The sequence below is a fragment of the Tupaia chinensis genome, unplaced genomic scaffold, assembly GCF_000334495.1.
Source record: "Tupaia chinensis unplaced genomic scaffold, TupChi_1.0 Scaffold000115_1, whole genome shotgun sequence".
NCBI lineage: Eukaryota > Metazoa > Chordata > Mammalia > Scandentia > Tupaiidae > Tupaia > Tupaia belangeri.
The window spans coordinates 5,971,249-5,994,597 of NW_006159579.1; the positions used below are offsets into that span (position 1 = coordinate 5,971,249).

At 49.5% G+C, this 23,349-nt stretch overlaps 2 long non-coding RNA genes, 5 other non-coding genes and 1 pseudogene across 8 annotated transcripts in view; 3 read left to right on the forward strand and 5 right to left on the reverse strand.

Moving 5' to 3' along the window:
* The window catches only part of LOC102498844 (uncharacterized), an 8,320-nt gene extending 2,411 nt beyond the window's left edge, over positions 1-5,909 (reverse strand). The window contains exons 1-3 of the long non-coding RNA XR_333924.3: positions 5,756-5,909; positions 3,942-4,158; positions 2,223-2,363 (exon numbers count right to left, since the gene is read on the reverse strand). This is a non-coding gene — a long non-coding RNA (uncharacterized LOC102498844). The remainder of the gene's footprint in view (positions 1-2,222; positions 2,364-3,941; positions 4,159-5,755) is intronic.
* LOC114007029 (small nucleolar RNA SNORA71) lies at positions 1,039-1,172 on the reverse strand. The gene has a single exon (XR_003548688.1). It is a non-coding gene; the product is annotated as a small nucleolar RNA SNORA71 (small nucleolar RNA).
* On the reverse strand, positions 3,244-3,376 carry LOC114007027 (small nucleolar RNA SNORA71). Its single transcript, XR_003548687.1, has one exon. It is a non-coding gene; the product is annotated as a small nucleolar RNA SNORA71 (small nucleolar RNA).
* On the reverse strand, positions 5,521-5,653 carry LOC114007032 (small nucleolar RNA SNORA71). The gene has a single exon (XR_003548691.1). It is a non-coding gene; the product is annotated as a small nucleolar RNA SNORA71 (small nucleolar RNA).
* Positions 5,910-9,892: 3,983 nt separating the features above from the next.
* LOC106734431 (elongin-C pseudogene) lies at positions 9,893-10,220 on the reverse strand (annotated as a pseudogene).
* Positions 10,221-16,240: 6,020 nt separating this feature from the next.
* Positions 16,241-22,775, forward strand: LOC102499113 (uncharacterized). Of its 2 annotated transcripts, none has more exons than XR_001370060.2 (4): positions 16,241-16,432; positions 16,964-17,095; positions 22,201-22,311; positions 22,396-22,775. It is a non-coding gene; the product is annotated as an uncharacterized LOC102499113 (long non-coding RNA). The 2 variants fall into 2 exon arrangements; XR_003548669.1 differs by having other exon boundaries at positions 16,250-16,269.
* On the forward strand, positions 19,856-19,988 carry LOC114007033 (small nucleolar RNA SNORA71). The gene has a single exon (XR_003548692.1). It is a non-coding gene; the product is annotated as a small nucleolar RNA SNORA71 (small nucleolar RNA).
* LOC114007030 (small nucleolar RNA SNORA71) lies at positions 21,367-21,500 on the forward strand. Its single transcript, XR_003548689.1, has one exon. It is a non-coding gene; the product is annotated as a small nucleolar RNA SNORA71 (small nucleolar RNA).
* Positions 22,776-23,349: the final 574 nt, after the last annotated feature.

Here is a 23,349-nt window from a genome sequence, read left to right on the forward strand (position 1 = left end):
TAAAAAAAACGCGTCGCAAGGGGGGGGGGGGGAGGGCTAGAGGATGCCACATCAATGACTTCCCTTTGGTTCTCGCTCTCCTGTTTCTTTTTATTTCTTTTTAAAAGTTTATTGCTTCCATGAGTGCATGAGAGAGAGAGAGACTCCCTCCCAACAGGGTCTTGACACCATGATCTGCCTACAGCCTCAGCCCAGCCCAGCCCAGCCCAGGAGTGTGAGCGTGCCCTGCCCTGCAGGCTCAGGGAGGTCCCCACATACGCCCAGAACTCTGTGTGCCTGGCCTCGCACAGCACTGCATTTTACACTGCGCCACTACCCTGTCCCTGCTGGTTTCCTCTTGACCTTAGATGGCTTCACCCATTCCTCCAGGGACAGCCCAAGAACCAGTCATTCTAAGGGAAGCCCAGAAAGCCAAGACAAACAGCAGACAAACGAAAAGCAGGAACAGTGGCCAGTGGGTGGTGCCGGTGCATAGTTCAAAGGGCCGTGAAGGCAGGTGAGGAGCTGGTCAGGCTGGGAAGCATTTCACATCTCAGAGCCAGGCGGTATTTCCCCTCTTTCAAGGAGTACTGTCCCTTTCTTCTCTTTCATCAACAAACACATAAGACTCCTGTTCTATAAGCCAGTGACACGTACCAATACTACCCTACCCTGTCCCTAACTCACACACCATCCCTTCCAGCCACCCAGCCCTGCTCATTCCAACCTCAAGGTCCCCTTTCCTGGCACCTGTCCCTCTTCTACTCAGGTGCCTTGAAGTCTGCTGGGCACAAAACCTTCAGGAAGCTCCCCTGGGGCATCACTGCCGATACCGGTGCTGCCTTACTTCTAACTGCACCACGGAAACAATCCACTGCAACTCCTCGAACTCAATACTCCCTCCATGAGCAGGGCAATACGCTGCAACCTGAGCCCTCCTCAACAGTCCCAGACGACGACCCCTGAACAGACACCTTTCTGGAAACAAAGCCAAGCACACTGACTCTCATGTGACAGCCCAGAAAGTACGTTCCTAAATAGCTGGCAGAGAGAAACGGGTGTGGGAAAGCTCCAGGGTTTGAAAGGGACGGTGTAGACCCTCCAAACACGGGGAAACGTCTTTCAGCGATTTCTCTCCCTGCACTATCAATGACCAGGGCACAGGCAGCCCACGATCACTTTCGAATGCAGGGGCAGAACAGGGCAGAGGCAGAGGCAGGACAGGAGTTGGATGCCAGGAGCCAGGGAAAATGCCCAAGCCAGGGAGAGCAGGGCACACCTGCAGAACGCCAGAAAATCTGACCACCAAGGGAGATCGAAGGGGAAACCCTTCTGATTAGTCACTGGAAAAGTCTGGGGGCTAGAGATCAGGGTCACATAGTCACATCCATAAAACTACTTGTCACAGCCTTGTTTTCCACACCAGGAACTGAGGTTCAGGATAAGTCAGATCAGCCCTAGACTGGAGTCTGGGAACCTGACAGTTCACTGATTGGTGCGGCGTGCCGAGCCAACACCCTGCAAACAACATGGGGAAGGCAAACACCTGCTTTCTCCTGGGAGTCTGGGATCTGTGGATGTGTGCACATGCTAGGTGGATGTGTGCACATGACCAGCCCCAGTGAAAACTCGGGGCACTGAGTCTCTAAAGGGCTTCCCCAGGCAGAAACACTGCACACGGGGGAATGCATGCTTGTTGCCAGGTTCCCTGTGACTGGGAGAGTGGGGGTGGAGTACGAGAGAAAGCCTGCACACCGGGACACCGGGACTTAGCCTGCATCTTTCCTCCCTTGAAGTTGGCTGTGTTTCCTCACCACACTGTTATGACAAATCTAACCACTGAGAACTCCTAGGAAGGGAATGACTGGAGCCAGTTGGTGGCCAAAGAGGAAAGAGGCAGGTGTGTGTGTGTGTGCATCTGGTGCCTAACCCCACTTACCACCCATGCCGATCTGCTGCCGCTGCTGATTCAACTGGGGAAAGTCCAGAGCTCTCTACCCAGGCAGGTCCCTAAAGCCAAAGTCAGGCAAGGTCTAGGTTCCTGGGAGGCAAGGGGACTTGGGCGGTAGGATCTGGATCTGAAGACCAGTGGGTAGTCACCCTCCTCTTGCCTCAGGCCCCGTGGTGTGATGTTTCCACCAAGCCTTTTTGTACACCATCTTGCAGTAATGTCGACTTAACTATGACTGGCACCACCTGAATAGCCACAGGAATTTTTCCTCTGAACAAGGAAAGCAGCTTACCTCCGGGAGAAGGTTTGGAGATCTTCTATGGTACGGACGACACATCCATTTCACCTGCCATGACGACAGTCACTAAGAGTTACATTCAAAGGGATGCTGAGGCTGTGGTTCCTTGAAAGGTTGCGGTGTTCGGCCAGGGACCTGGAGAGGGAACGGGGTAGCAGGAAGGCCGTGTAACGCCTGCTTCCAGAAACTCCTCACTGCTATTCTGCCCTGCCACCAAACCCACAGGCTGGAGAGGAAAAAACCCTTCTGCAGTGGCCACACATGGCCAACCCTGATGGCAGAATGGGGTCACTTGTTGAATTTTTTTCTTAGCTGCCAAAGGGCACATGCACTTGACAGAGAGGGAAAGGGGAAAGCACCCTTCAATGGAGCTGGTCAAACCACAATCCCTTCTTCCTCTATTTCTCTATCCTGTCAGGATTTGGGGCATGCACACAAATGCATAAGGCATGTCTTTCAAACCACAGAGACCAGGACTCAAACTGTAGCCGGCTCTGTGGAAGTGGGGTCCAGGTCACCGAGCTAGCCCTTCGAAGGGGAGGTAAACACTAAATCAGCTCCCCCACCCCTTCGGACAGGTCCTCACAGGATTCTCCCTGCCACTCCACAATGCAAAGAACCCTTTCCTTACAATGAAGTGACAACCCCCCGCCCGCCCCCTTCTTGTTTCCCATTAATCCTACACTGACAGAACAGAGCAAGACACAACACTCAGACCGCGCCCTCGAGATCACAGCAAAAGAGCTGGGAGACGAATAAAGCAGCCACTTCCAAGGGCCTGGTCAGTGCTGAGGGGTGGCTAAGGGTGTGGAAGGAGAGATGGGAGGCAGAGAAAGCTCACAGGAGGGTGGTGGGCCTGGTCCTGGAGCCACAGCAGGCCCACCTACTCCTGGAGGCCGGGCCCTGCCACCATGTCCTTCCCTCATGTCTCACGGTAAGTGCCCTGGGCCAAGAGTGACTCAATAACCAGACGATGCCAAGCACCAGGAGACATCTACAGGGCGGTAGGACGGAGTGTGGGAAAGCTTCAGGGTTCGAAAGGGACAGGGTGGACCCTCCAAACACGGGGAAACACTTTCAGCAAGTCCTCTCCCTGCACTATCAATGACCAGGGCACAGGCAGCCCAGGGTCACTTTCGAATGCAGGGCAGAAAAGGTGAGAGGGAAGCTGAGAAGAGGTCCCTGCCAGCCCCCCCTGGGAAATGGGCTGGATAGGAACAGACCTGCAGACAGGGCAGTGACCAGAGTTATAGTGAAAGATGACCAAAGCTGCTCTGATTCTCACAGGCCATCTGCCACTCCCTGCCAGGGGTTGAAGGGAGGGCAATGTGGACAGAAATATTGAGAATCCTCGGGCTCTGAGAGAATCTGAGTGGGAGCAATCCTGAGCATCTGGCAGAATACCCACTGCGGCTCACAGAAGACCATGTGGCTAGTCACTGGACGCAAACCCAGGTTTCCTCTAAAATGCAGCCCACTGTCCACCCCAACACCTGGCCCTCCTCGGCCTCTCAGGGCCCTGACCGAGCTCTGGAAGCACCTTCTATGCAGCTGCCCCACTCAGGAGAGGCCAGACCTTTCCCTGGGAAGCAAAGTTGGGAGCAGAGGGAAGGAAGCACCTTCGCCGTGTTCTCACACCCAGCTCTGAGACACCTAAATACCTCGCAGCCTGCAGAGAACTTAATCTAGAGAATCAGGCAGGACATCACTTACCTGGGAGCTTGCAATCCATGCTCTCCCTGAGGACACCCCTCATGGAACAGCAGTCATGTGACACTCCTGCAGGGGACAAGCAGCCAGCCCACGCCGGCCCCTCATGACATTGCTAACAGCACAGCCAGGAAACAGGACAACACCAGGGAAATCAGGGTTTCAGGAGGTGGCTGCAGCGATAGGCCATCTGCTGTGCTCAGGTCACGCCAGAGTCCATCTGGAAGGGACAAGAAAGAATCCTGTGCACGAGAAAAGCCTTGCAACTTTTCCCATATTATCAATGCCCAGGACACGGGCAACCTGTGATCACTTCGTGTGGGGACAGAAAAAGACATGGGGCGTGCTAAAACTGGAGACCTGTGTCAGAGCCTGAAAAGTGGCCCCAGGCTCTAAAAGACTGGGTTCGAGCAGTTCTAATACTTAGTATCCGACAGTATTTCCACTGAGGCTCACAGGAGACCGCTCACGTGGTCACTAGACGCCTCAGTGTACTCCTGTTTTCTAGATGAGGGCACCAAGGACAAAGGAGGTCCCCAAACCAGGAGGTAGCAGGGGAGTGACAAGCGCATTTCGTACCAAAATCCTTCCCGCTTTTTTAAAGAGATTGTTGCTATAAGGCACCAGCACTTGCTAGAGACAGAGAAAGAGACGAGTTGAGATAAAGTGAGAAACCACCCCCCACAGAGGATGGCCACACAGCAATCCCTTCTCGTCTCCTCCCAGGCTCTTGGGCACGCATGCACACGCACCCAGCATGTCAAGACATTGGTTTGGGAAGTGGTCTGCCATGTGGGAGTCCAGACCTTCAACCACCTAACCTGGTGGCCCCAACCCCCCCACTTTTAATTCAAACATCCCGCTGCCTGCATACCAAGGAATGGAAGGAACTGCCTGAAGCCAGGCACTGGGCAAAACACTGCCCTTCAGGTCACAGCAGAGACAGGCAAAAAGACGACAGCTGCCATAGGGTGTGCCTAGTACAGAGGAGCTGGGGAGAAAAGGGTGACCCAGCTGCGGCTCCAACCCCACCTCCCCGGAGGCAGGGCCTCACCCTCCCCTGCGCTTGCTACAACATCACAGAGACCACCAATGGGCCAGGCGTTGAAAGGTACTGGACAACCGGCTGGGCCTACTTCTTGTCCAGGGAGTACAACGGCGACTCCAATCAACCACAAAAGTCGGATCTTGATGTAAAGTACAAAAGGCTTTTATTTCTAGCGCGCTAGGACTCCACTCTCGGTCATGCAAGACACAACAATGAGTGAAGTCCCGGTCATAGGGGCGTCTAGGTTATATAGACAGAAGTCAGTGGGGTGAGGGGACGGAAGAATGGGGAAGTAAGAGAAGAGACTTTTTTTTAGGGCACGTTTGTGGCGACCCTGCTTTTGCTTGCTCAAGCGGGTTAAAAACTGTTTTTGCAGATGTTGCAACTGGGTCAGGTCAAATTTGCAGAAGTGTTTGATTGGTTTTCCGGGTGAGGCAAGGGGTGAGCAGGCCGGGAAGGATTCTTTTTATTTTACAGCGTTAAGAGGGGCTCAACACGCCAGATGCCAGGCACCAGCTGGCAGGAGGTGGATGGTGTAGGAAAGCTCCAGGGTTCGGAAGGGACAGGGTGGACGCTCCAAACACGGGGAAACGCTTTCAACAAGTCCTCTTCCTGCACTATCAAAGACCAGGGCACCAGCAAGCCAGGATCACTTTCGGATGCAGGCGCAGGAAAGGGCAGCGGGGTCAGAAGAGACCCACGTGGGCAAGTCGGGTCAGTTTCCTCCGACTGCGAGGAGGACAGAGCACGCGCCCCGCAGTGCACTCACCTTGGCGTCCTGATGGCTGGTTCATGCGGACACAGAGCGGATGGCGTGGGAATTGCGGGATGTCTGGAGATTTCGGGAGATGACCCTGAACGCCGCCACGCGACAAACAACCCCTCCGCTCAGTCAGCGCCGGCGGAAAGGCCGCTGAAAGCGCGCGCTGCGGCCTAGAGCGGCGCTTCCGCGAGGCGGAACCCGCTCGCGCAGCCTCCAGCTCCCCCTGCCGGAGTGGAGTTCGACTTCTCACTCCAGAGGGCTAGGGGTGATTTTCCAAAGCCATCTGAGGTTTGGGAAGTAAACTTGCCTCACTTGCTTTGCTTTTCTGTTTTATCTGAAGCTGTTCCTTGGTCCCTGTAAAAACAGCCAGTCTTCCCTGATAGGAGCTCTTCCAAGATGAGCTCGCGCGTTATGTTTAGTTTAGAGTTCTTTTTGCAAACGCCCAGTAGGCACTCTGGTTCACCTTAGTACTCGAAGTGCCTACTTGAGTGGCTGGCACAGTTAAGTGAATAAATGATATCTACCCATATACTTTCTTGGACATCGCCAGCCTGAGATGTCTGAGTCATGGCCTGAGACTGGAATGTAAGGGCCACATGATCCCAGGGGTTGGGCAGGGGATGAAGCTTCATTCTTAGAATAGCTGGAATTGGGGAATGGAGGGAGTTCTTGAAGCAGAGACCTGATCAGTTTGCACCTGAGGGACCTGATTGGCTGTGCAGTGGCAGTGACAACAGACAAAGGTCCTGTGTTCCTGACGGCAGACTGGAGAGATGGTGAATTAATTTTTTTGATTTTTTAAAATTTTATTTTAATTTACGTTTAATCACATTTGTCTTGACAGTGTACAACATTGCTTTTTCCAACACGAATACCATGCATATCTGTCAAGACAAAGATATTAGTGTATACATTATCATCAGCAAATAACTTCATTTTTTTGTCAGTTAAATGTACTTTTTTTCTTCCCCTATTGCCCTCCCTACCTCCCTTCCTCTATTACCCACCTCGTATTACCCCATCTTTCCTATCTTTAGTATCTACTCTTGCCCTCCCTGCTACTGTACCTTCCAAACTTTCCGTTTCTGCTATAGAGTGCAGACAATCAATACATATTGAGTGGGGACATACAAAGTCTGTCTTTCACAGTCTGGCTAGCTTCACTTAGCATTAAATCTTCCATATTGATCCACTTTGTATCAAATGTCAAGGTCTCATTGTTTTTTGGACTGAGTAGTACTCCAAATAGTACATACGCCACATTTTTTCAATCCAACCTGTATCTTTGAATTTGTTAAGGCTTGTTTTGTGCCTTCCCATATGGTCAGTCTTCGAAAGTGTATTTTGTGGTAGCTGGGTGAAATACTCTGTAGATGTCTGTCAAATCCATCCCATGTATGGTATCATTTAGATCTTTTATCTCTGTGTTTGTTTTTGGTCTAGATGATCTGTCCAGAGGAGTCAGTGAGATGCTGAGATCTCCTACAATTATTGTGTTGCAGTCTGTCTCTCCCTTGAGATCTAACAGTGTCTCTTTGATGTATTTAGGTGCTCCAGTGTTGGGTGCACATATATTTACAAGTTCTATATTTTCTTGGTGTGAAGTTCTTTTTAGTACTATATCATGTCCTTCTTTTTCTCTTCTTACATCTTTCATCTTAAAGTCCATTTTGTCTGATACCAGTATCGCTACTCCAGCCTTTATTTTTTTACGGTAACTGCTGGTCCCCAATGTTTAGGTTTTCTAAAAGAAAACATTATTTTACAGTTTTTGCAGTTCCCGAGAAAACTGGTCCACATTAAGCCAGTCTTGAAGGAATAAGCTGAAGGGACCAGCAGTTAGCGTGACAGCTATGTCGCTAGACTCCCATGTAGTCGACCATGGTTTGAATCCCGGACCCGGTGGCTTAAAACTCATGCCGGCGCGTGTGCGTGCGTATCCAAGATCCTGAGAGGAGAATGGAGGAGAATGGATTGCAGCGTGGCCACCCCCCCTGGGAGTGATTTCGCACTTTCTGTCTCTCTGTCTCTCTATCTGGCAAGCACACGCGCCCTATAGCAAAAAAACACTAAAAAGAAGAAGAAGAAAAAAAAAAAAGAGAGAGAGAAAAGAAATAAGCTGAAGGTTATAGACCCTATAACAATAGCTTTGTTCTGTTTCTAAAATAGAAATATTGGGACCAGCAGTTGGCATAATGGCTATGTTGCTGGACTCCCATGTAGCCGACCACGGTTTATGTCCCAGACCCGGTGGTTTAAACTCATGCCAGACACGTGTGCGTGCGTGCCCAAGATCCTGAGAGGAGAATGGAGGAGAAGGGATTGCGGCGTGGCCATCCCCACTGGGGGGTGATTTCTCGCTTTCTGTTTCTCTGTCTCTGTCTTTCTGGCGAGCACATGCGCCCTATAGCAAAAAACCCTCCAAAAAACAGAGACAGAGATATTACGAAACTCAACTCCAGTGCTTCTTTTCCTATGCTTGAGCAGGGATGCTCTGCCGCAGGGTGTCAAATGCTTTTTGGCTGCTTAATATAAAATGTGAATGATTCTTTTATGGGTTTGGCTTCAGGAGAAGACCCATTAATTATGAATCATGTTTACTGGGACATACTTAATTAACAGACGATAATTAATGTATTGTATTGTATCTAAGGGTATTATATAAGGTTTTCACTGCATCTTTCCATTTTTTTAAATAATATTGCAATTGGGTAGAGGAAGACTATTCAAAAAGCCTAGCCTTTTAGATCTGGGAAAATTTATAGTGAGTCTTTTAAAACACATTTAAACGGGACCAGCAGTTGGTGTAATGGCTATGTCGCTGGACTCCCATGTAGTCGACCACAGTTCAAGTCCTAGACCCGGTGGCTAAAACTCAGGCCAGGAACATGTGCGTGCATGCCCAAGATCCGGAGAGGAGAATGGAGGAGAAGGGATTGCGGCATGGCCTTCACACACCCCCAACCCCCGGGGATGATTTGTCAGTTTCTGTCTTTCTCTCTCTCTCTATCTTTCTGGCAAGCGCACGTGCCCTATAGCAAAAACCTCTCAAAAAAAAAATTTAAAAACCACACACACACACACACACACATTTAAACAATCAGAAGTTTAATCCCAGCAAGGAACTATGAAGGAAGGATGAAAATTGCAAAGGAAGCTTTATAGTCAATGAAAGTACAGTACTTTGAATTGCCCCTAAGTTGTAGCAACAAATGAAAAGATACACATAGACAATACTGCAGTTGATCAAAAGACAAATAAAATATTCCAACTCTTATTCTCTGAGAGTTATAAAAATCAGTATTTTGGCTAAGCTATTTGTTTTAATTATTTATTTATTTTTATTTATTCATTCATTTATTTTAATTTGACCAGAGACAGACAGAGAGAGAGAAAGTGAGAAAGCAAGCTGCCAGGTCACGGACTCAAAATGTGGTCAGCCATGTAGGAGTGTCCAGTGCCTTAACCACTACACCACCTGCTGGTCCCCCAGCTCAGCTATTTTTAAAAGAATTATTTATTTAATTTTATTTATTCATTCGTTTCTTTTCATTTGACCAGAGACTGACACAGAGAGCGAGGGAGGAAGAGGGAAAGTGAGAAAGCAGGGCACCATGTTCTGGATGCGAATCATAGTCAGCCATCTGGGGGTGTCCAGTGCCTTAACCTCCATGCCACCTGCTGGTCCCCATTGGCTAAGTTATTAATATAAACATGTTTATAATACAATTATTTGCATAACTCTAGTAATGCTAGTGGTGGTTGTAAGATCAGAATAGGTTAAAAAAAGAACACTAGAAACATAAAACTACTTAGCCCCATTATTTACCTGTAGAACATGTTCATTTATACTTACATTTCGACATTTACTGTCATCACTGCTCTAACCAAAGTATAAGGCAAAACCACTTACGAATTGGAGAACTTGTTTGTTTCTCAGTTTGTGGAAATGTCCTTAATTTGTTGCTGTAGCAAACAAAGTCAACTCTGATTGCTACGCAAAGAAACAAGATAATCTGCTTTGCAATAAATGTTTCCAGTTCAACTGCATACAGGCAACATGCTAAATATGAAAAAATTACTAACTGAACTACAGGTATTAAGTACTGAAAAAAGTTAACAGTTTATTATCATTTATTTTCTTTAACCCTCTAGGAAGTTTGCAGCCATCAGCCGTTCCAGTGCAATTTCAGGTGCAACTGGGAATTCAGGAATCTCGACAGAGCTCTTAGCTTAACGAACCTTGTGTTAAAATGCATACTTTTGATCGCACATGTGACAGGATTTCTCTAAAATTGACTTCATTGGTTTCATTCTCAGCCAACTGACCTGGAAAACTCGACATGGCTTTTGTTGTTCCTGATGTTAGTGCATGTTCTCTTTTTACAATAAATTTGTGACCATCAGAAGATAGCAATTTGACATACATGGCATCAGGGCCTTCACAGCCACCGTAAGTTTTCTCCTTTCCAACCACTTTGTTCTTATGAACTTTTACTTTGTTTCCATAGGAACTTAAGTAGTTTTCTATAAAGATCTAAGTTTGGGGAGACATAACTGAGTTTGAACACTTGAACATCTCTATCATGATTGAGCTGCATTCTGGAATATGATTTGGGCAGCTAGGAGCCTGTGTTGGAGAGCAGTGGGCTGAGAATGGATTTGTCAGCCCTGTAGTCACCACAGCGGAGTCCCAGCATACCACCATACCCCTAATCCAGGGCCATCCCTCCCACCCCAGCTGCCTAACCCCATGGGTTCCAGGGGAGCTGGAGGAATTACTTCCACTGGGACACCAAAGTGTATTAATAGTGCAGACTTAGAAATTAAAGAAAGGGAATTATTAATTACATTTTTTAGGGAGATTTTTACTGTAGGATACGTGTGCTCACCGGAGAGACAGAGAGAGACAGAAAGACAAAAAGTGAGAAATCCCACCCCCCCCACCCCACCCAGGGGGATGGCCATGCGGCAATCCCTTTTCTTCCATTCTCCTATTGGGATTTTGAGCATGTCTCGAGTGAGTTTAAGCCGCCAGGTCTGGGACTCAAACCACGGTCGACTATGTGGGAGTCCAATGATGTAACCATTATGCCATCTGCTGGTCCCATTAATTACATTTCTTAGGACAAAACAGGGCTGTGAGTCTCACGCTTTGCTCCTGAGAGAGAGGGAGGGAGGGGCCTCTGCCTTTCTTCTTCCTTATGGAACATGCTCCTTGTCCCTGGGGACTGGCGAGCACAGGTGACTGGGACCCTACTTGTGAGTCAAATGATCATAGTCTCCTTCAGCTTGTCCCAAGCTAATGGAGAGAATCCTTGCCTATGAGAGATAACCAAAAATATGATTAAGACTAGCAGATAGCAGAGTGGTTACGTCACTGGACTTCCACCCGGCCAACCACAGTTCAAGTCCTGGACCTGGTTGCTTGAAAATCACTCTGGGCATATGTGCATGCATACCCAAAATCTGGGGAGGAGAATGGAGGAGAAGGGATTGTGGCATGCTCATCTTACCCCTGCCCCCAGGGGTGATTTCTTGTTTTCTATTTCTCTGTTTCTCTCTGTCTTGCTGGCAAGCACATGGGCCCTATACCAAAAAAACTCTAAAAAAAAAATAATAATAATAATAATTGAACTGTATCTCCCATTTTTAATTATTGTAAGACTTTTGTTTAATCTTTTTTTTTTTTAAGAGAGAGACACACTCTCTGGAGAAACACAAAGAGAGAAAAGATGGCCATGCTGCAATCCATTCTCCTCCATTCTTCTTCTGGGATTTTGGGCACACACACATGTGCCCTATGTGTGTTTCAAACTATGGGGTCCGGGACTCAAACTGCAGTCAGTCATGTGGGAGTCCAGCGTCTTAATCACCACATGACCTGTCAGCCCCAATCGTAAGACTTTTTATTACCTAAGAGTGATAAAAATTTTTAAAAGGTACGCCTGATATTTTCCAGGGGCAGGAAAAGATACTTCCATTTAGCAAGTCCAAAGAGACAAGATAAAAATTATGATTACTTATCAGGAGTCCTACTTTCAATATACTGTTTGCATTAATAAGGAATTGAGCCATAACTGGGAGGACAAAATTCCACCATCCAGGAGTTTGTGACCTCATAATGGCTGACCACCCTCTGGCCTGGAGCTCCTTCTTTGGAGGTGAGGGAGTTGGGGCGGGCTGGACAGATTGTTCCAAGTGGGTGGTGCCCAGGATCTAGGCAGGAAGTCAGAACTGACCACGTGAAGCCTGCGGGGGCTCCAGACCCCATCCTCCTCCAAGAACGATGTCCACGCTAGATATTCTACTCTACCTGTCCATCCTCCTCCTCTGCTTCTTATTGCTCCTGTGTTACTGCATCTATCGGCAGCAGTAGCTCAGGCTCCTGTGGGCAGGAAAGAGGTCCAGCAGAAACCTTAGCCCGTCCCACCCTCCAGGGCCTCTCAGCTCTTCCTGGGCTGCACTCAGTCCTATTCATATCCTGTTTGGGGCCTCCAGTAGCCAAACACGGGTGCTCGGGCAGACTGAGATGACACAGAGAGCCTCCCCATTCATCTCCTTCTCCTTAGTGCCCCATGCTGAGTCCCCTGCCCCACACAGACTATTCTAGCTCATTTTTGCCCTGAGCAGAAGGCCACCGACTCTGGAGAAGGAATCAGTGTGGGACTCAGAAAAAGTATGAATGGCTATTTCTCTGCTATGGGGACAGGCAAGAGCAGAAGTGACTGTCTCCCTTTAGAAAGTCAGCATGGCTGGGCCCTGGGGAGTCGTCACTAAAGACTAGGACCCTCAGCCAATAACATGGGGCTTTTCTTTCATCCGTGGTGGACAATCCTAGAAAACAACCTGCTTGACTCATGAATCTGATGGTCTTTGCTGATGAATTTGATCTTCTGTGAACAATTTTAGACCTGCTTTGCTATGTAACAGATATTTCTGGCTAATTACTTAAACTTTCCTGGCTTGAAAATTGTCACATTCGGGAACCAGCAGTTAGCATAATGGCTATGTCGCTGGACTCCCACGTAGTCGACCGCGGTTCGCATCCTGGACCCGGTGGCTTAAAACTCACGCCGGCCGCGTGTGCGTGCGTGCCCAAGATCCCGAGAGGAAAATGGAGGAGAAGGGATTGCGGCGTGACCATCTCCCCTGGGGGGTGATTTCTCGCTTTCTGTCTCTCTGTCTCTCTCAGTCTGTCTGGCGAGCGCACGCGTCCTATAGCGAAAACCTCTCAAAAAAAAAAATTGTCATGTTCATTGGCTGTCCCAGCAACCTAGTGGCTAAGGGAGTCAGAACTCACATGACCAAATAAGGTTCAAATTCTGGCCCTGGCAGCTTGAAAATTATCCCAGGAGGATGAGGGAATGCAGGAGAAAGAACTGCAGCATGACCACACCCCAATGGGGAGGTGCTTTCTCTCGCTCTCTCTCTGTCTCTCTCTGGCAAACACACACACTCTCTGGTAATTTAAAAAAGGAAAGAAAAGAAGGGAGGGAGGGAGAGAGTAAACAAGGCATAAAGAAGGAAAGGAAATTGTGACTTTTTTTGCCCAAATCTTTGGGTTTTCTCCCACTGTGCTAGCCGACTATGTCAGTTCTTTACTCTTTTTAAAAAATCACCAGGGGTGCAGCGAGCAGGAAAACAACAGCCTAGGATACCCCCACACGCCTGGAAGTGTTGGCAAAAGAGAAACCGAGTGTGTGAAAACCACCAGAAGAGGCCACAGAGCTAGACAGTGGCAGAGGGAAATTGGAACCCAGGCGTCTCTAATGCCAAAAGCCACCTGAAAGGCCACTGCCAAAGCTTCCTACCCTGGAGGGGGGAGCTTTCTCTACCCACATGGATTCTGGGGACAGCTTCTCTGCAGCAGCCATGTGAAGGTACCTGAGGAGGGGACAGACAGATGCAGAGAGTGGTTCAGCACGGGAAACCTGGGACCCAGGAGTCTGCACCTTCATAAGGCCCAAATCTCCAGGGACCACGCACACAACTTTACGCAAGGTACCAGTGCTCTAGAGAATGGAACGCAAATTTTACTCAAGGAAACCAGGAGCCACATCCTCCTGACATGACGGTGGCAACTCCCATGGACCCTCTGCACACGGGACTCCTCACCAACAGAGAAGGAGACTTGATACACAGCTGACATACCCCAGATCACAGCAGGTCTTGGTAGGCACAGGGAAAGCAGCTGGCACTAAACTTGCCAGGTAATAAGCACTCGATGACCTGAACAGACACAGTGTTTTCTCATGTAATTGGGCCAGCAAGTGGCATGGTGGTTAAGTCACTGGATCCCACATGGCTGACTGCAGTTCAAGTCTTGAACCTGGGAGCTTGCTTTCTTACTGGCCCTCCTTTTCTGTCTCTATCTCTCTCTCTCTCTTTCTTTGGAGAATTAAAATAATAGATAAATAAATAAATCTTAAAAAATAAAAAATAAAGGTAATAAACTAAAGCGGGGAACAGTGAATGGTGTAGGGCAGGGTGACCAACGATGGTCACTATGTGGTTGCTCAGTGACAGGTGGTAAAGGACAGTGAAGGCAGGGAGTATGCCAACTAGCATGGGCCCGTGGGGGATCCTGGCAGGAGGGCCTGGGGTCACCACCTGTGTGTAAGGACTGTGCTCACAGACCCCTTGGTTATCCCCTGCTCTGCCTGCATCTTTGCCACTCTGGTTTTTACTGTCTCAGTCAAAGGCTGGAGGGAGACATCTTTTCCTGGATGGCCCCAACTTATGCCAAGTAGCTTCCTGTGACAGGACTCAAGGCAGGCTCAGATGGATTGTGTTGCTAGGGTGAGCACACTTCCAAGGGAAGCAAAAAAAGAGGACTCTTCCCCACTGCAGGCCAGCGTGTTGGCCAGGATAGTATGTCTTTCCCCTGACACTACAAGCTGTGATCATCACCATCCCAACCAGGGATTCCTCTTCCTTTCTTTGCCTGTTCTTTCCTTTGTCTGCCTGTGTCATTGTTAGTACAGTTAGTCACTACACACCCAACACCTGTCATATATCAAAAAGCAAGGTTCAAACACAGCCTTCAAGGGCCTGGGAAGAGACTATTAACTTTACATCTTCCCATTGTCTCATTTTTTAAAAATAATTATTTTATTTAACTTTATTTATTTATTCATATATTTCAATTTGACCAGATAGGGAGAGAGAGAGAGAGAGAGAGAGAGATCACCTTCCAGGAGGGATAGCCATGCCCCAATCCCTTCTCCTCCATTCTCCTATTCTCCTCTCAGGATCTTGGGCACATAAACACACACAACTGGCATTAAATTTTTTCCTTTTGGGACCAGCAGTTAGCATAATGGCGATGTCACTGGACTCCCACGTAGTCGACCACGGTTTGAGTCCCAGACCCGGTGGCTTAAACTCACGCCAGGCGCGTGTGCATGCGTGCCCAAGATCCCGAGAGGAGAATGGAGGAGAAGGGATTGGGGCATGGCCATCCCCCTGGGAGTGATTTCTTGCTTTCTGTCTCTCTGTCTCTCTCTGTCTGTCTGGTGAGCGCACGTGCCCTATAGCAAAAACCTCTCCAAAAAAATTTTTTTTCCCTTTTTTGTTAGATTTTTGCTATAGGGTGTGTACACTCACTGGAGAGAGACAGGGGCAGTAAATCACTTCCCCGAGGGAATGACCACATCGTAATCCCTTCTGCTCTGCTCTCCTCTCAGGATTTTGGGCACACATGCACACACGCCCAGTGTGGTTTTCAAGCCACTGAGACCAGGACTCAAACCATGGCAGCTGGCCATGTGGGATCCAGTCGCCTTAACCACCACACCACCAGCTGGCCCTTGATCCCTTCTTTCCCATCAGGTTTTAGATGAAATGTTCCCTCAGAGAGGCCCTTGCTGTCTAGCCTTGCTAAATAGATTCCCACTGTTGTTGCTCATGTACCAACCTGCCCCTTCCCTCTGTAGCACTAACCATAGCTAAATTATTGCATTTTCTGGCTCACTTGTATATTATTCCCACTAGAATGTGAAAACATAAGGTAGAGGACCACATCTGTCTTCTTTGTTATAATTCCAACACAAAGTCATAGTCCAATCCCTGATGTAAGGTGGTTGATCACAGGTTTCATGGATGGATGAAAGGAAAGATAAATAGACTGGTAAGAAGATGACTGGAGAGATGGTAGGTGCATGGGTAAATGAATGGGTACGGATGGATGGACACATACTTGTATGGATGGGAAAATAGCCCTATGGAAGGAAAGATAAGGATTGGATGGATGAAGAAACTGATGTTCCATAAATATTTTCTGGATAAGTGGATGCATGGATAGGTGAGTGGCAGGATGACTGGCCGATGGACGGATGCTTGGGATAAAGGGACAGTGGCCGCTAGGGATCAAGTAGGGTGCCGGCGGTATCCGAATTTCAGCTCCGCTCCATCCGGGGGCGCTGCAGAGCGGAGCGCGCAGATTCGGCGCGCCGGAAGCGCCGCTCTAGGCTGCAGTTTACGCTCGCTGCCGCATTTCCGCTGACGCTGAGCGAACGGTGAGAACTTCGAGAGAGCGAGACTTGGTTCTAGGTGGTTAGACACCTTCGCTCCTTGTAACCAGTGGCCCAGTCCCCGTCAGCCCTGGCCCGGAGGGAGTCACTGAGGACCCCCGGCAGCCTCCAGGGCCGCTGTTACCGGATCAGAAACCGAGGCCGGGAGGTGGGCAGCGGGCAGGGTGGTTGAGTTCTGTCTGCCGTCGATGATCTGTGCTCTGTGGAGTTGTCAGCTTCCTTCCTCGTTAGGGTTTGGTGCGGTGCTCTGTCTCCCCCAGCCTGCGCCCCCGCAGCGCCGCGTGTCCTGGAGGGGGAGAGGAGCTGCGCCGAGCGGCCCTGAGCGGCCCTGAGCGGGCGTCTTGCGGGGAAGGCTCGGCCCCGGATCCGGACCAACGCAGGGGCCTGGCCAAGCTGTCCCCGGGCCAGCGTGGGGCCCTAACCCTCGTGACTTTCACAGCCCCTTCCCTGGCATCTAGAGCTCTCAGAGCCGTTGTCAGTTGTCTAATGTGTCGGCCTCGGGCACGTCCTTAGATCCGGTAGCTCTTTTTCATCGGTAACCTTTAAGTGCAGGTGTAACACACCTGCAAACCACCTGGCTGAGGTTTAGCTGAGGATGCTTCTTGGGTCCCAGAGAGTACTGCACTGCTGCCCTGCGCTGGGCACTAAAGCCTCTTCTCCGTGCTGTTTCCCTGGTTAGCCCCTGCTGCCCCCGCGGCTTCCCCGGAGACAGATGGAAACTGCCCAAGCCGATGTCTCCTTCTCCCCTGCTGGACCCTCGTCCTCACTCCTTGATGGGTGTTCACTGTCCGGAGGTTGAGGATGGCGCGTGGTAAGTGCTGCTTGGGAGCACCTTGAACACGGGTGCCTTTGGGGATGAATGCCTTCCTGCAGCCCAGCAGAGGGGAGCTGGTTGGGAAACTCACATGGGTTCTAAACAGTCTGACAAATCCTTGTGTACACAGAAGCCGGGTGTAGGAAGGCTGGGTTGGGGGCCAGAAAGACCCCAGGTCAGATCCTGGGTAAATGACTTTATTCTCTGGAGTTCTACTTTGTATAAAGTAGAAAAACTTCAAAAGCTCCATGAGGATGGAAATGTTGACTGTTTTTCTTGTTTTTGAACCCATGGCAGAGCCTCAGTATTTTGGAGGACGAATGGACAGTTTAGGTGTTTTTACCATTACTTGGGCTTTCTGTGGATGGCCTGATGGTGGCAGGTGAAATCTTTATATTAAGTGGCGGTAACTTTCAGGGTCCTGGCAGGCTTGTCACTTAACCTATCCTATCACATTGGCATCTCTCCCTGGCTCACTTCTGCCTTTTTCTTTTTGCCTTTGAGAGTGATCCTGGGCTGCTCACACCCTGTTTTTTGGTAGTGCAGGGAGAGGACTTGCTGAGTGTTTCCCACGTTAGGGAGGTACCCTCACATCTCCTTCCTCCTGCCTCTCTTTAGATGTCTCTTGGTACTTGGTGTCTGACTTTTGAGTGGCCCCTGTGCGTGACTCTGCTGGTTTCTGTGGGGCTTTAACAGGGGAGTGAAGCATGGGCTGTGTCTCAAGGAGCTTGGAGTTGGGTTTGGAGCCACTTGTGGATTATTTCTTGCCAATGGCTTCCTTCTCTTCCATTTTCCAGATCCTTCATTATCAGGGCCCCCAGGTATGATGGAGTTCTGAGAGGTGGGTTGACATGAGATGAGAGCACTATCTGCATTTTGTGGAAATGGTTGCTTTTCTTGTCTTTTTGCTTCTCTTTCCTCTGATCTGAGCTCAGCAACTGAGTCTCATGTCTTCCACGTCTCAGTGCCTGCAGGTGTTCAGTGTTAGCAGCTGTGGAACAAATAAGAGCAGGAGCAAAGGAGAGACCCCTTAAAGAGAGACTCTGTGGAAGGTGGCATGACTCATTGCATTGTGCAGGATCAGGGAAAGACTGAGCGAGCCAGCCAGCCAGAGGTAGGCGAGAACGTTCAATTATATGGCCTCCTTCCAGGATTGTTCTTGCCTCTTGGGCACTGTGTAGTCATGTGAGGTCCCCTGGCAAGAGGACCTACAAAGGGAGGTGTCTCTCCATGACTTGCAGTTAAGGTGGCAGGAATCAGAGAAGGAATGAAAGTAGACCTTCCCCATCCCTGCCAGACTCCCTGTCAGGTGCTGCACACTCCCAAACCTGCCCTGGGTTCCATGTCTCATTCAGAATACAGTCCTGAAACCTCTGTGGTTTCATCAGAGTTTGCATAAAAGACGATACAAAAGGTTCTCTCTGCCGTAGATGATCTGTCGTCCTCTGTGGAGTTGTTAGCGTCTCTCCCCATTGGCTGAAAATGGTTTGGCTCATGGTTAGTAAGAGCAGCCCACCCCGTGAAGCAGCTCGCTACTATGCCAGACACTCTTCAATGTGCTCACCAGGTCAATGTGACCAGGTAATGTCTAGGTGGCTTAGAAGGGTTTGTGGTGTACTGCCAAGGAGTGGGTTAGTGCAGTGGGAATACATGTGATGGTCTCCATCCTGCCAGGGAGCAGCTGGACATCGTGTCCCCAAAGTGAGGTGATCCTCTGGAGGTCTGTGACTGAGTCCCACAAGGCTGCATGCAGGTTCCCTGTGCATGGTGTAGTCTGGGAAGGCGATACAGGTGAGATGATGGTGGCTTCATCTTGGCCCCACTGGGGCCTTTGAGAACTCTCAATGTGCTAGTTTGCAGTTTCTGAGAGTCTTCAATGATTCCTTTCTTTCTTCTTTTTTTAAATTTATTTATTTATTTATTTATTTATTTATTTATTTTTTGGAAAGAGAGATTTTTGCTATAGGGTACATGCGCTCGCCAGAGAGACAGAAAGTGAGAAATCACCCAACTGAGGGGATGGCCACACCACAATCCCTTCTCCTCCATTCTCCTCTCAGGCTATAGGGTACATGCGCTCGCCAGAGAGACAGAAAGTGAGAAATCACCCAACTGAGGGGATGGCCACACCACAATCCCTTCTCCTCCATTCTCCTCTCAGGAGTTTGGGCACACACACACACATACCTGGTGTGAGTTTTTAAGCCACCTGGTCTGGGATTTGAACCACAGTTGACTACATGGGAGTCCAGTGATGTCACCATTACACCCTCTACTGGTCTCTGGGATGTCTTTTTTACACTGGCATGTTGGCAGCAGAATGAAAGGTTTTGGCACCAAATCCACTTGTACCCAGGTCTTTAATACTTCATTGTCACCTCCTAGCTTTGAGACCTTCTCTTATCCTCAGTTTCATCTTCTGGAAAAGCAGGAATACAGACTATTTTTCTCAGTCAGGTTTTCTACAACCTAAGAACTCTATCAGTTTCCTTCTAGAGGTGCCTTCCCTTTGCTTCTCCTGGTTGGGGCACATTAAAGGAATTTTCATGGGATTAGAAGCAGTTGCCCAGTCCTTGTGCTCAGTTGGGCTGACTGCTCCAAGCTTCTGCCATTGTCCTCCTTATTCTCTATACATAGTCCATCCTGGCTCCTATATCCCCTACAGTGTCTGACACCTGACACAGACACAGCCTGGTCTCTGCTAGCAGGAGGCCAGGCTGACTCACCTCCTTTCAGCCAGCCTCCATCCTTTTCTGTCCTTGCATTCGTAAGTGATCATGGGCTGCCGGTGTCCTGGTCATTGGTAGTGCAGGCAGAGGAAATGGGAAAGGGTTGCCCCATGTTAGGAAGGTCCATGTATTTGCCTTTCAGTTCTGAGCGCTTTCTCACACCTGCTTCTCAGCTCTGCGTGCACTTTGGGCCTCCAGGGCATTGGGGGCTGCCGTGTGTGTGTTATTGTCATAGTGGGCTTTCACTTCCTGCCCTGCTGTTGGGATACAGGCTGTGTGTGTCCCTTAGGTTTCCCTGAATGATCAGCAGGGCCACTGCCAGTCAACCATGGCACTCCCCAAACCTGACTTTGACGTCCATTTCAGCCTGTTGCTGGCCACGTGCTCTTAGTGTTGGCCGTCCTGGCACAGACCATGAGTGTCTCCCTCGTTCAAGTTAACTACTTTCTTTTTTGTTAGGAAATAGTGTTTGCTTAGAGAACAGCAGTCAGCAGTGTTGGCATGCTGTTTGGTGTCTGCTGTCCCTTCCCAGTGCCTGCCATGCCCTGCCCTGAGCAGGGATAAGCCGGTGCTCCTTCCTGACTTCTATCTGTTGCAGGTGAGCTCACTGTGTGCACAGGTGCCATGGGAGTTGTCATGTCAGGAGTAGTTTAGACCCCAGTCTTTGAGGTAAGATCTCAGGTCCATCCTTTATATCCTATACAGTCCTGTCACATTCCCAGCAGCTTTGGGTGATGACGTAGGAGTTGAGAGGTGAGATGAAGGTGGTCCCATGGGTCCCCAAATCCATAGGCCCCCATAGTCAGACTAGATCACATTTGGCCCTTCCTGTGCTGACATCAGCTGCCACAGGGGAGGAGCCCCCAGGGTTCCATTGGGGTAATGAGTGGTCTCTGGGGTATCTGCCCTCCTCCCTTGCCATCAGCAGTAGATATTGTAATGACAGAGACACTGGTCCCTGGCTTTTTTTATTTTTAAAGAGAGATTTTTGCTATAGCATGTATTTGCTCACCAGAGACACAGAGACAGAGAGAGAAAGTGAGAAATCACCCCCTGGGGGGGGAGTGGCCATGCCACAGTCCCTTCTCCTCTGTTCTCTTGGGATTTTGGACATGCATGTACACCCTCCCAGCATGAGTTTCAAGCCACTGGGTCCGGGACTCAAACCGCAGTCAGAGTCCAACATACAACCACTGTGCCACTTGCTGGTCCCTGTGGTCCTTGGCTTTGAACTCCATCTGCCACTATCCCAGTCAGTGACTGATTCAGAGCCTAATTTTCTTCCTTTGAGAAAGTTAAAATCAAGGTGTCTTTTATTGTACTGAGACCACATGATCTCTGTCATCACCACCCCTAATATTTCCCAGTGTGTTTGTCCAAAGTGACTTCTCTTGTTTCCACTGGCAGGGAGTTTCTGTGTACTTTTACAGGGAAGAAGGGCCACTGCTGGGGTCCTGTGCTTGGCTGGGTTTTCTCAGGCTCAGCCTATTCCGTAGGCCTCTGGCACCTGCCTCTCTTCTTGAACCTCTCTGCCCCTGTACCTGCATTCAAAAGTGATCATGGGCTGCCTGTGCTCTGGTCGTCGACAATGCAGGGAGAAGAATTGCTGAAAGCCGTTTCCCGTGTTTGGAGGGTTCACGCCTGTCCCTTTCAAATGCTGGCGCTTTCACACACTGCTGTTTCTTTCCTGCCAGCACCTTCCACTCTCAGGGCATTGCCAGCTGCTCTGTAAGAGTGGTGGGGCATGCATTGACATGGCCACCTGCTGTCAGAGACCAGGCTGTGGTTGTGTCGAGTGTTAGATACTTTAGAGGGGGCTCAAGGAGCAAGGGTGGATTATATATAATGAGTAAGTGTGACGTGGGGTGGTATCCAGGCATTGCCATCAGATTTTCAGGGAAGTGCCTTTCCGAAGTGGTAGGCCTGGGTCAGCCTTTGAGAAGCAGGATATAGTGGGCAACAGGAAGGTATTCCAGGGAAGGGGTGCAACATGAGGATGACTTTGAGGCTGAGGCAAGCAAGGGAGACAGGTGCAGGCCCATAAGAACAGCTGAAAGGGATAGTTCTTGAGGGATCCTTCACTCCGCCAGGGTGCGGTGGTACTTGAGGGGAGGAGGTCTGAGAGTGAGGCTGGGAGGTCTCTGCCAATATTCATCTGCTGGGTTGCCCTACAAGGGGCTGTTCTAGACTTCTAACAGCTGTTCTCTAAAAGTGTTGAGATTCCTTTTTGAGACGAATTTAGTATGGAAGAAAACTGGCAGCTCATACCTGATCAGTTGGGGCATTCTCACTGATGCCAGCTTGAAGAAGGACAAGATGATACTAGGACCAAACATCTGCAGTAACCTCCTGCCCTTGATCTCCTCATCCTAGAGATGCTGCCATGGGCCTGGAGATTGCCAGTGGAAGTCCCAAGGGGATGGAGGCACTGACCCTCTCAGGATGGTGACCTGTGGTCTCAGCACCTCTAGAGGCTTCCTCGCGGTGAGTTTACACCAAGAGGCTAAGTCAGCCTGGGTTTTGAGATGGGAACCCCAAGCCTTTGCCTCATGTGACTTTCTCTCATAGGTTATTGGGGACCAACCACGGACTGGCTTAGCAAAGAGTGAGGAGTGATGTTGCCACGTGATGCATGGCCAGACCTCCTTTCCCCTGTTGCCTCAGACCAGCTGGGAACGACTTCAGTCTGCGTGAGCGAAGCCTTGTGACTCTAGTGACTTGGGGTCCAGCATTGGAGACCCTTCAGTTGGTTCTGCCCTACCCCAGGAGGGCCACAGGACCATGGACCAGGAAGACTTGGTCTAGGCCAGGTCATCCAGTGGCCAGCTCCAGACCCTCTTGTTCATTGCTTGTATAACTTTTCAGAACCAAGAGTTCTAATTAAAGCTTTCTACACTGTACACCATTGTCCTTTTACCCACCTCAATAAATCTCGAAATATGCTTCTACTTGTTCTTTTTCTTTTGTTTGTTTTTGTTTTTTTTAATCAACACCTCCATGTACCGGGTATAGAGAAAGTGGGTCACAAGGGCAGAGATATTTCAGCTTTCACTCACCGAGACCTTTTCCTGGCACTTTCCTAAGGCGTGACCTAGGGAGTGTGAGATGTGATGTAAGATTTGGACTGGGACCTGAACAGTCCCAAGTGCATCTGGGGGCTCAGGCATCGGAGAGAAGGGGAACACGGGCCAAGACTTTGGAAGAGAATGAAGATAAGGATGGGCCAAGATGGGAGCAGGGGCTGAAGGCCTGAAGGAAAGCAGGAGAGCCATGAGCCTAGCTGCTGAATACACCAGGCACCTTGGGGACATGGCTTTGGGCAGAGGTGAGAATGGAGTGTACAAAGAGCTTGGAGAACTCTAGGGGTCCAGAGGACAAACACCAGGTATTGGGGTTCCTGTGAACATGAGGTAGATTTGGTTGCACAATCGTGCTCATTGTTCCTATGGGTACCTTTTACTCTGTCCTCATTTTTCAGGTTTAGGCCTTGGTAGAAAGGGGGTAGTTGATTGGTCCAGTCCC